Source organism: Plectropomus leopardus, chromosome 16 (genome assembly GCF_008729295.1).
Source record: "Plectropomus leopardus isolate mb chromosome 16, YSFRI_Pleo_2.0, whole genome shotgun sequence".
NCBI lineage: Eukaryota > Metazoa > Chordata > Actinopteri > Perciformes > Serranidae > Plectropomus > Plectropomus leopardus.
The window spans coordinates 31,245,444-31,257,711 of record NC_056478.1 but is presented as its reverse complement, the minus strand read 5'-3'; the positions used below and the strand labels follow the sequence as shown (position 1 = coordinate 31,257,711).

Sequence of the window (12,268 nt, the reverse complement as noted above, 5' to 3'; positions counted from 1 at the left end):
GTTTAATTTCATATAATATTACAATGGAGATCACATTTGTTTTTCATTGCCCTGGAAAGTGTTAATGCAACACATCTGCATCACAAGTCATCACATGTTACTGCCTTGTAGTGGACTGCGGTGTCTACATATTACGCTCTAGGTATCCCTCTGCGTCTGCTGTTGACGTTCTGCTACCATGATGTCAACACAAGCACATGGTGGCATTACGCTGCACATGGTTATGTTTAGGCAACAAAAGCAAATGGCAACCAATGCACATCCTGGCACGGATGGTTAGGATTAGGGGAAGGAGGTACATAGTGAGGTGTAGAAAAAAAACATCACCATCAGATAGGAGGTGAACACAGGACTCCAGCATACCTGCCCTATAGGGACCTTCATGCTCTTTACATATTGTCCTTACCAGCAGCGTTTAAACCCGATGCTGTGCGGCTGCCTATCATGTGACCGCAACAGGCTCCATATTACACAATTTTCAACTGATACAACTGGCTGCATATCATACTGCCACAGCAGGTGCCATCCAGCCATATGCCTGAGCATAATAACACCTCTCTGTGCAGCTGCATTCTCAGCTGATACCATCCAGGAGCGTATTGTGCGGTGGCAAAGCTTGGCTTTTGGAGTCGTGATCTTATGCCAAAAGCACTGCAAAAGTGGAGCTGTTTGAAGACTTTGGAATGAGAATGGGCTGGTTTATAATAATCCTGACAACCAGTAATCTAAACCTACATATTACCATTATGCAGATGTTGCATTTATGGTCATTTTTAGAATTATCTAAGGTGAGGCTTTGTTAATATTGAATGTATCTAAATGTTTACACACATACACATAAAGTACGACCAAACATTCAGAAGTCAAAGTTAGGTGTTACATCCTCTGGGTGACATATCTTTTATGCCAAATGAATGCAACTGTTTTGATGGTTGCTTTCTTTATGTTGGAGCCTCATTCAGCCTCATAAATGTTTTTTAGGCTCTTTAGGTGTGATTTGAAGCCAGAGAGAAATGAATCCCTGAACTTGTTAGTTTTTGTTAATTGCAGACTGACACTTTGGCCAAAAGCTGTGAATCTCTCCCTGCTGTCTGGGTAATGACTTTCGGCAGTCATTACTTTTGTATTAAACCTTATGCAGTAGAGTCAAAATCTCATCCAGCGAAAATAATGTATGACAGGAGGCCAGGGGCCAGTTGCAGCTGCCCCATACATGTTTGTTTGTTTGTTTGTTTGTTTAATTTTAGAACATGACTAGAACTTAAGAATGTTTCTAGGATTTCAGGAGTAATTTTAGGACTTTAGGATGCTTCTTGGATTTTTGGACATCTGTTGGATTTTAGGACATCTATAGGATTTTAGGATGTTTTAAGGACTTTAGGAGGTTTGTAGGATTTAAAGTCATTTCTATAATTGCTTTTTTTTGAGGAGTTTGGGACATTTCTAGGATTTTAGGAATTTGTTATGATTTTAGGACATTTCTAAGAGTTTAGGACGTTTGGAGGACTTTACAATGTTTTCAAAATGTTTGGCCATTTCTAGGATTTTAGGACATTTCTAGAATTTTAGGATGTTTCTAGAATATTTGGACATCTCTGGGACATTTGTAGGATTGAGGACATAGCTTTAGGAAATATCTAGGACTGCATGACATTTCTAGAACTTTAGGAGGTTTCTCATTTCTAAGATTTTAGAAAATTTCTGGGATTTTGGGATGTTTTGAGGACTTGTAGACATTTCTAGGACTTTATAATGTTTTTAGGATTTTAGGACACAAGGGACTTAACTAGGACCTCTATAAAAAATATTTGTCGGAGTGAATTTCATTATTTTTATTGTGAATTAGAAAACGGTTCAGGGCCCAGCCGTCACCCTATCAAGGGCCAGAATTGGTCCGAGGGCAGCAAGTTGAATATCACTGGTGTATGAGCGGCAATCAACCAGGCAATAGCAATACAGGAATTTGTATTAAAATTTGTGAGTGAAACTGGAGAAATTATATTTTGGTTGCAAAAGAGAAAGACTGTATTTCATCCATCCATCCATTTTCTACTGCTTATCTGGGGTCGGGTCGCGGGTCGCGGGGGCAGCAGCCTAAGCAAGGAAGCCCAGACTTACCTCTCCCCAGCCACTTCGTCCAGGCCTCCCTGGTGAGGTGTTCAGGGCACCTCCCACCGATAGGAGGCCCCAGGACATGCTGGAGAGACTATTTCTCCCAGCTGGCCTGGGAAAGCCATGGGATCCCCCAGGAAGAGCTGAATGATGACTCCTGGACACTACCCAAAACTTGTGACCATAGGTGAGGGTAGGAACGAAGATCAACCGGTAAATCGAGAGCTTTGCCTTTCGGCTCAGCTCCCTCTTCACCACGACAGATCGGTGCAGAGTCCGGTGCAGATGCTGCACCAATCCGTCTGTCGATCTCCCACTCCATCCTTCCCTAACCCGTGAACAAGACCCCGAGGTACTTAAACTCCTCGACTTGGGGCAGGATCTCCTCCCTGATCTGGAGAGGGCACTCCACCCTTTTCCGGCTGAGAACCATGGCCTCGGATATAGAGGCGCTGATTCTCATCCCAGCCGCTTCACACTCGGCTGCGAACCGATCCAGTGAGAGCTGAAGGTCACGGCCTGATGAATCCAACAGGACCAAATCATCTGCAAAAAGCAGAGACCCAATCCTGAGGTCACCAAACTGGACCCCCCAATGCCCTGGCTGGGCCTAGAAATACTGTCCATACAAGTTATGAACAGAATCGGTGAAAAGGGGCAGCCCCGGCGGTGTCCAACCCTCACTGGAAACGAGTCTTACTGCTGGCAATGCGGACCAAGCTCCGGTACAGGTCGTACAGGGAACGGATGGCTCGTATCAGGGGGTCCGATATCCCACACTCCCAGAGAACCCCACACAGGACTCCCCGAGGGACACGGTTCCCCAGAAGGGGCACTCTCCAGCACCCCTTCTAAGAACTGATGGTCCTTATGGTGGATACTCTGAGATGCTTTTTGGACCATCGGCACACAAACAACAGTCAGGAGCCATCCCCCCATCCAAAGGTGGAGGGAGGCTACCGTCTCATCCACCGGGGTAAACTCCAATATACAGGCATTGAGCCGGGGGGCAATGAGTATTGCCACCCTTGCTCGGCGCTTCTCACCAGTGGCAACTCCATAGTGGAAGACAGTACAACCCCTCTCAAGAAGACTGGTTCTGGAGCCCATGCGCACCAGCTCAAGCTCCTTCCCCACCAGAGAGGTGACATTCCACATCCTTAGAGCTAGCCTCTGCAGCCAAGGATCAGACCATGTTGGTGTTGTACTGGTGCACTGCACAGATCTGAAACCTGTCCACCCGCCATCATTCCTGGCTCTATGAGCGCTGAGGCGACTGTGTTGGCAGCACAGTACAGAGTTCCAGGTAACCACCACTAGACAATAACCATGTGTTTTTGAGATTCATAAAATGTACCCTAATTGAGCAAAACAATGTAGGAAGAGATAGGTTTAATTTGTCAAACAGTTTTTGATGAAAACAGAGTGATGGGCTTCATACTTTGTACCACAGTGAAGTGTGCAAAAGTTTCACAATTTGGCTTACATTGTGGTGTAAGTTGCAAAGCTGTAGCATGTAAAAATGATTTCTTATGAATTTTCAAGCTTTTGAAATTTAGAATAGTTAATTCACATTTAGTATGGATGTTTTTGCTTTCATAATATAAACTCTACAGATGAAAAAAACAAAACATTAGAGAGAATACCAAGAATAAATACTAAGGACATAACTGCAATGTCCTCAATCACAGCTACACAGCCTGTTATTATCTAAACACCATCCCCAGTCAGTACACTCAGCTGCTTGCAGATATTGAGGAGCGAGTGCCGTAGGCCTTCACTGCAGCTGCCAGGAAGTGTGTTCCACCACCTGCAGTCTTATATACGGAGGCAAAAGTGAGGTGAAAGGGAGCAGACTTGTTCATTTGCTGTCTGTATGTGGGTGTTTGTTCCAGAGCGTCTGTGTGTGGGTGAAGATGGCGAGAGCAATAGCAAATGAGAATGTGGTCTTCCCAGCAGATTCATAGTCGTGGCTATAAAGTTATAAGATGGTAGTCATACTGCGTGTGTGTGTATGTGTGTGTGTGTGTGTGTGCGTGTGTGTGTGTGTGAGTTTTTAGTTTAGTTCATTTTCAGCAGGAGACCAGCAAGTGCTACAGCATGTCACTTGGTAGCACTACTGATTGTGGTGCCACTTCACTCTCTTCTTCTCCTTCATATTTATGCCCCGTTTACACGTACACAGTTATTTTTAGAAACGGACATTTCACCCTCTCCGTTTTCAAAAATAATTCCGTGCACACGTGTCCGTTTTCAGAAAACTTTGCGTTTACACGAACCCATGTATGTCTGCTGCCAGGACATTCCAAAACAGTAGGTGGCAGTGTAACGAGAAGCTGAAGCCCACGTTAGCCAATCAGAATCCCGAAAATAGCAACAACAGCAACGAGTCACTTCCTCTTTCTTGTTTACAGAAAAATGGCGCCGGTGACGCGGACAGGCTCTTGGTGTTGGAGGGAGGAGAAGTTGTTGCAAAATTGCTGTCATCCGAACACTCATCCGTCTCTGCTCCTCCATGTAATAAATCAGCTGTAGTTGTAAATGTAAGCATGAGAAGAGGGCTTGCACCAACATAAATACGGCTGCTACTCTGAGGGGATCCATGGTTACCATAGCAACATGTAAACATAGGTCACACTTTTGACACAAGTGCAAGTTCTGTCGCATACTGTGACATCCACTGCCTGCGTTTTCTCCGTTTTGCTCCGTTTACACGCAAATGGGCAACCGGCGTTTTCCAAGATCTCCACCCTGGCCGGAGTTTTTAAAAAGCATCGTTTTCAGAGGCGAATTCTCAGTTTGCGTGTAAACGAAGGAATATTTCTCCGTTTCTAAAAATAACCGTGTACGTGTAAACGGGGCATTAGTGTAACAAGGTAAGGCTTGTTTAGCCAAGATGATTTCCAGAAAACTTACACTTACCATTCAGTTAGGACTCAGTCAGCAGTCAATGATGATATAAAACATTCAATAAAACATTTTGTTAATCACAGCAACTAAAAGAGGTTCTGAGCATAATAAATGTGAACACAAAATATTAGACTGATTGGTTCAGTACTTTAGAAAGTTAGCTGTGGAGAGACACACATACATACACACACAGACACACACAAACACACACAATCCAGTCATCAAGATCTTGAAAAAGTACAATTTACATTCATGAATTTTTTAAATTTACTGTCAAATTCTGTACAATTTGGCTTTTGATACTGTTGTATTCATCCATCCATCCGTTTTCTTCCGTTTAGCTAGCTACACTTCGCCTGGTCCCTCCCCTAGGACCTGTTTGCCATGGGTGACCCTAACAGGAGCATAAAGCCCCCAACAACTGAGCTCCTCACTGGGACACGCAAACCCCTCCACCACAATAAGGTGGTAGCTCAGGGAGGGGTACTGTCAGTAATACTGTTGTATTCTAGTTTCTAAAAACACACAATGAGTTAGTAAATTTATTTTGATGGTTATTATTTTTGTTTTTTTAATTTAGTTTTTATTTTGTGTGGTTTCATGTGGGCACCAAGCCCACAGCAAGTTCATGCGGGCACCAAGCCCACGGCAAGTTCATGCGGGCACCAAGCCCACGGCAAGTTTATGTGGGCACCAAGCCCACACCAACTTCATGTAGGCATCAGTGCCTTCTCTTCCTTGGTGGATCTGGAAGTGAATCCCTCTCCTCTTCATCTTCGTCACCCTCATCAACCTCCTCATCCCTGTTCCTCTTCGTTGATGGGCTTGGAAGTGAATCCCTCTCCTCTTCAACTTCATCACCCTCATCATCCTCCTCATCCCTGTTCCTCTTCCTTGATGTTGCTGGAAGTGGGTCCTCCTCTTCTTCCTCTTCTGAGGCTGAATAACTGTCATCACTGTCGCTGTCCCAGTCACTGTCACTGTCTGCGAACTCATCCCACCACCTGAATCGCTTGCTCTCATTCTCATCCTCATCGTCATCTTCTTCCTCCCGAGGCCGTCGTCTAGCCTCTTCAGGTGGTGGTACTTGTACTGGTTCAACTGGATTGACAATTACCACTTCAACCTCAGGAGCTGGAACGTTCTCAACAAGAAAAGAGAAGCGGCAGTCACCTTGGCCATTCTCCTCTCTCAGAGGCGGATTCAGAAGGAAATCTGCTTCCGGCCCGAATATTCCAGCTGCTAGTTGCCAGAAGTTGATGGGTGCTGGAAATCTGTCTCCTCGGCCATCCATTTTCACTGGTGGGAATTGTGTGGTCTGAACACAGTGGTGTAGATCTGCAGATTTTGAAGTTGAAGAATGATGGGTAATGTACGTGTAGTGAGGTATATATAGTGCACCTATCGTGACATCAGAGGATTCTATTGCCTTTGATGTTAAGATTCTAAAGATGATTAAAGCACCTGCAATGTGATGTCATCAGAATTCTAAAGAGGATTAAAGCACCTGCAATGTGATGTCATCAGAATTCTAAAGAGGATTCCATCACCATAGAAACATTGCAAATTAGAATTTTAAAAATTAAAATATTTACAAACTATATTGAGGACTTTTAGTTTGAAGGGCTGTTAGAACTCCATGCAACAGGTCTCAGGTAAAGGTGTTGTTGGTTATTAGTTGTATGTAGCAAACCTACGGACTTCGAGTTGCAATTTTGCAGAGGTGTGTAGGCTCTACACTAATGCTCATTTACTTCAAGAAGAGGAAGAAAACATGGCAAAGTGACATACAAAAGCATATCAAAAAGATAATAATACAGTGCACTTTAATACAAAACATGACCTATGCCTAAGCTGTCAATTCAAAGTTGTTAACTATAATTCACTGTTCATCAATACAGAAACTAAAAAATGAAATAAAGAGACACCCTGTTGTAAGACGTGATATCCTACTGTGTATTTTGAGCCGATTCTTAAGCACCAGCTTGAAACCTCCCTAGCTGCCCATGATTTTAAGAATACCTGGAACCCTATTCAACCATTTCACTGCCATGCACAAAAAAGTTCCCTTTCCCTGATTACTCTTAAATCCTCGAGGAATGATTAGTAAAAATGCCTGTTGCAAAGTGATGTGCAGAGGACAAAAACATCTTGCAGGCGGGGGTTAAGCTGAAAATTTAGGCAGACTTTGCCTATGCCCTTCTCGGGCATTTTTGTACATTTTTGTACATTCACTTTTTTTTTTTTCATTTGGTGATCATTTTGGCTGTGTTACAGCCAAAATGATTTTTTTTTGGCATGAATTTTTGTAAGAACTTTTCTTTTGTGTAAAATTTTTGAAATCCAGTGTCTTTTACTCTTACATGTCCTTCATTCGCCCTTGACACATTTTGCACCCTCTGGACACCTTCGTGGCAAAAATGGACACGCACAGAAAAAATGCTATTAAATCATCATACATCAATATTTTTTTCTGCTTTTTTTTCAGAAATCACTTAAACAACTTAAGACTTGCTCAAAACTACCAAACATTCAATTGTTTTCAGGATTTTAACCCTTTAAATGCCAGTTTAATTATTTGAATTACTAATGATTTATTACAAACAAATCACAAAAAAATATTTTTTTCCATATAATAAATAGTAGGGGGATGGGACTTTGGTGGTGATTAGAGTCTTGAATGTGTCAAAGATTAGCAACAAAATTGATTTGATTGCATTATTATTTTTTCTGTAGCACCAGATACTCCCTCTGGACACCTTCATGGCCAAAAATGGCTCATTGACTTCCATTATAAACACATTTTTTAATCTCACTGCCATTACAGTATAAAATTGTGCATTCTGTAATGTCAGCATTTCATTGTGAAGAAAAGTAGTGATATTTGACATTTTTACTGTATTCCACCAGATTCAGCTCTTTTCCCATTGTAGGCCGATGCATGAAATTCTTGTATTTTTGCCATTAGATTACATTATATTATGGAGCCATGTGACTACCAGGTGGCCCCAAGAGTGATTTGTGTGTGTGTGTGTGTGTGTGTGTGTGTGTGAAATAAGTTTTAAATCATCATCTGATTCATCAGTGTGAACATTTATTGTGCAAACTACAACAACTTTGTAAACTTAAACAACAAAAGAGAACACAACAGAACATATGAAATATGAACATAAATTGGAAACAGAAACATCCAGGATCCAGAACATATGATGTATGTGTGTGTGTGTTTGACAGAAACAGATAAATGGATTGAGAGTGTGTGTGTGTGTGTGTGTGTGTGTGTGTGTGTGTGTGTGTGTGTTAGCCATTGTTTCGGGGCATCACAGCGACACTGGTTGAATTTTATTACTGCAATCTCTGCCTGTGTTACCTTACTCTTGCTCTATCTCCATCCCCCATTGGTACTGGCCAACAGTCGCAAAAGAAATTAAAGTTTGAACATTTAGTTTTGCATCTATCAGCATTCAGACATTGAGAGAATTGTCTGTTTCCACCAAATCTGATTAGCATTGAGCGGCAGTCATGCTTCCAGCCATGTGCTCCTCTCCTTCCTGCTTCTTTCAATTTGCCATTGATTAGAGCTCCTGCACTGTCCACTCTGACCAGGCTTTGCTCTATTTCCTTTGTTTCTTCTCCTTGGATGGAAGTTTATTCATGTAGTTCTGGGCTGCTGCAACTATTTGTAAATGTATTGTTAAGCTGAGTGTGAAACTAGTGTTTTACTAAGTCTGTAGGAGGGTTTCCATAAACCTTTAAATTGCACAAATTGTAACTACGAATATAAAATATGCCTAATGGAAACACCTCAATAAAAAAAAAAAAAACTTGGATTGGAACTAATGATGGCTAGTGAGGTGGCTGCAATAGAAATAAAACTGCTAAGGTTTTGAACATTCATCACCATGCTTCTTTGAATGTTATCGCCAAAGGAGAAGTGGCAGAACATCACTCAGTGGAAACACAGTCATCTTGCAATTGTGCTTTATTGACATTTTGAAAATATCGCTGAAGTTTTGGGCAAATCTGTAATGGAAACCACCTTGTGTAACACTGGCCTGTTAAAAGACAAGAAATGAACTAAAGCATCACAAGCTACAACATTATTTTCCAATATGGAAGTGTTACAAGGCTCAATCGCATATTAAGCTTAGCTGTCAGTGCTTTGTTAATGAGTATTAATTATTTCACTTTTTAAAATACATGGAGAAAAATAAGTTTTTTGCCGTGATGGAGATATTTTTAATACTGTCAGCTAACTGATGCTATTGGTCTAAAGGGCCATCCACACCAAGTACTTTAGCTATAACCATATAAGTATAACAGGCCAGTGCTACAAAAGGTGGGTTTCCATTACATTAACAGCTTTATGTCTATTGCAGCCACTGCACGAGCCGTTATTATTTCCTTATACGTGGGAGCGGCCACGTATAAGGGGCTGGCCTTTCCTGGCCTTTCCCCCTTGGCGATTAATAAAGTGAATCCTATCCTACCCCACCCTAAAGTGAAAAAAGTGCTTCCATTGCAGTTTTGCCAAATATGCCTTTTTGGAATCACCTGAAGCACCACCTTATGTGAGTGCTAAAATATTTTTGCAATAAATGAGTGTTTCTTTGAAAAATTGACGTGTTTCCATTCGGTATATTTTACATTACCAATTTTGATTCGTGCAATTTGAGGGTCCCTGGAAACCTTGTGAACACCAATCACATCTCTTAAAAGAATCATACCTAGCAGCAGAGTCAAGCACAAATCAGTAAGACAAAAGTTTCTGTTGCTTGCTCAGAGTTGCTCTGAGAATTCTCCCAAATCACAAGAACTCAGATATTGAATCTGCAACTAAAATTTCCCAGCCTTTCCATTTTTTCTTACTTCAGTTCTCTGATTTATCTGTGGAGCATGTTGGAAACTGTCTTCCCCTCAAAAACAGAGAGCTACCAGCCAAAGAATACATACAGGAGAGGGGAACATTTAAACTCCTAGTTGTCATATTCTTAGTAGGCACGAGCAGACATATTTCTCAAAAAAATGATTCCCCAGATATTTGTATTTTTTTAATCCTTTGTTAGCACTGAGTCATTTCGTCAAATATCCTTAGAGATTAAGAGAAAAATGTGAGAAAGCAGCACTTTCATAGCCACTACACATGAAGAGATGCAGAGTGCTATCCTTGCTGTTTTTCACTGCTGAATTCAGACATGTTGCCCACTGGAGCGTCTTTCTTAGTTTGACACGGGTGTAAATACATATATCACCCCAGTGACCGCGTTGCTGTTTTTGATCTTTGCTTGCACTTTTTCAGCTCTCTGTCATCCATCCTATTTGGGATTCTTCTCACTGTTGAGCACAGAGCTTTCAAAGACTGAGGAAGTTTCACAGAGAGGTGAGACAGGTGTAAAATCTCATTGATAAAAAGAGTTCTGCTCTTACTAGAAAGCAGACTTGATCAAAACACAGTCCCAACACTATAGTCTCAGTGCTTCTTGAATCGAGACTGTTGGAGGATATTATATTCTCTACTACAAATCATACTTAGCATTCGCATGCCATATGCTTGCAGATGTTCATGATCTTATATCTGACAGACAGTATGAAGATTTAAGTAATGATAAAATGTTCAGGTAGCCCTTCTGACTAGCAATAAGATGTACTCACATTACATCAGTATGGAAACTGTAAATATGTTCATGAGTCAGCAGTTCTACCTTTATTTTTTATAGTTGCAGCTGCAGAAATTTGTGTGTGAAAGGGTTTTCCGTGTGTGTGTGTGTGTGTGTGTGTGTGTGTGTGTGTGCATGCACAGTATGTGAAGGTCACCTCTTTGATACGTAGCCGTGGCTTAAGGCTGCCAGTCTCTTCTCAATTTCTTTAAAAAGTTTTATTAAGTACACTTGCAGTAATATTATGGGGAAAGAACTTAAAAGTAAATTTTCTATTCTTTTTTTTGTTTTTTTAAAATGACAAGCAGGAGAGGTCCACATTTGGTTTTGCAGAGTGATGGTCCACTGTTGGTACTATAGGAATTTAGACCGTGTGTGTGTCTGTTTGTAGACCAATCACACGATCTGCAGATTCATTAATATTAGAAATAATATGTGGTTGCTACTTCTTCGCATAGGCTATAATCACATAATGTAAAAAATAGAAATTATATTAAAAACAGACAACAATGACCCAAAAGTTAGCACAAAATAAAAAGTACAAGACAATTACTTGAAAATTAGTCAAACAAAACAGAACAAATGAAAAGGGTAAAAAAAAAAAAAGCAAAAAAGGCAAAGAAGACTTAGAAATAGTGCTTTAAAATTATTAGGTAAGATCACTTTAAATATCATGCTAATTATAATTGTCACAGCTCAGGTTTCTTAGGTTGTTTTCATTCATTCATGTTGTTTCCTGTTTTACTTTGAAACTCACATCTCTCATTTCAGATCACTTCACTTCCTGCCCCTGTGTGTTTTCCCTCCCTTTTGATGGCTTCACCTGTGTCTGATTGTCTGTCCTGCCCTGATTAGGCTCACCTGTGCCTTGTTATCCTTCCCCTCACCACAGTATTTAGTGTGTGTCTTGTTTCCTCTCTGTGCCAGTTCGTCTTAGCCTCCCTGTGTGTCGACGGTCCAGCTTTTGTTTCCCTTGTGTCTCTTTGTTGGTTTTTTGGACTTCGCCTGTTTTTTTGACTTTGCCTCCGCCTTGCTCATTTTGGATACTTTTTGCCTCAATTGATCATCCTGTGTGTACCAAAGCTGTTTCATCCAGTAAAGACTTTTTACTTACCAGAACTGTCTTCTGAGTCGTGAGTTTGAGTCCATTTCCTCCTGGTTCACCAGTTGTAACAATAATGTTTTTCTTTTTTCCCCTGAGACAGTCTTTCCCTAGCTTTTTAAAAAAAGAATAGTTTTAAATCTACTAATTTCTTGAGATTTGTGGATCATTTCTTGCCAAATTGCTCACTGCCTTGTTTCCCAAGCATAGTAATGTCACTGCAGGTTTCAAAGAGTTAAATTATTGAAACAGCTCACCTCCAAAAATGGTCTCTGTGAGCACACGTATTGCTGAAACAACCAAATGTTTGATTTGCAGAAAATTCATTGCCAGGCTATCTCCTTTTGGTATCATTGCAGATTTAATATATTGGCCTTTAGTACTCTCTCTCTGTCTCCCTGTCTTTTTGTCTGATAGTGAACATTAAAAGCTGCAGCCCAAACAGAAAGCATCACTGATCATGTTTTAATATTTATCAAAGGACCTC

General features: G+C 41.1%; 1 protein-coding gene across 1 annotated transcript in view; it reads left to right on the top strand.

The window, feature by feature from the left end:
* Positions 1 to 12,268, top strand: part of ptchd4 (patched domain containing 4) — a 62,555-nt gene that overhangs the window by 43,239 nt on the left and 7,048 nt on the right. The window lies entirely within an intron of this gene.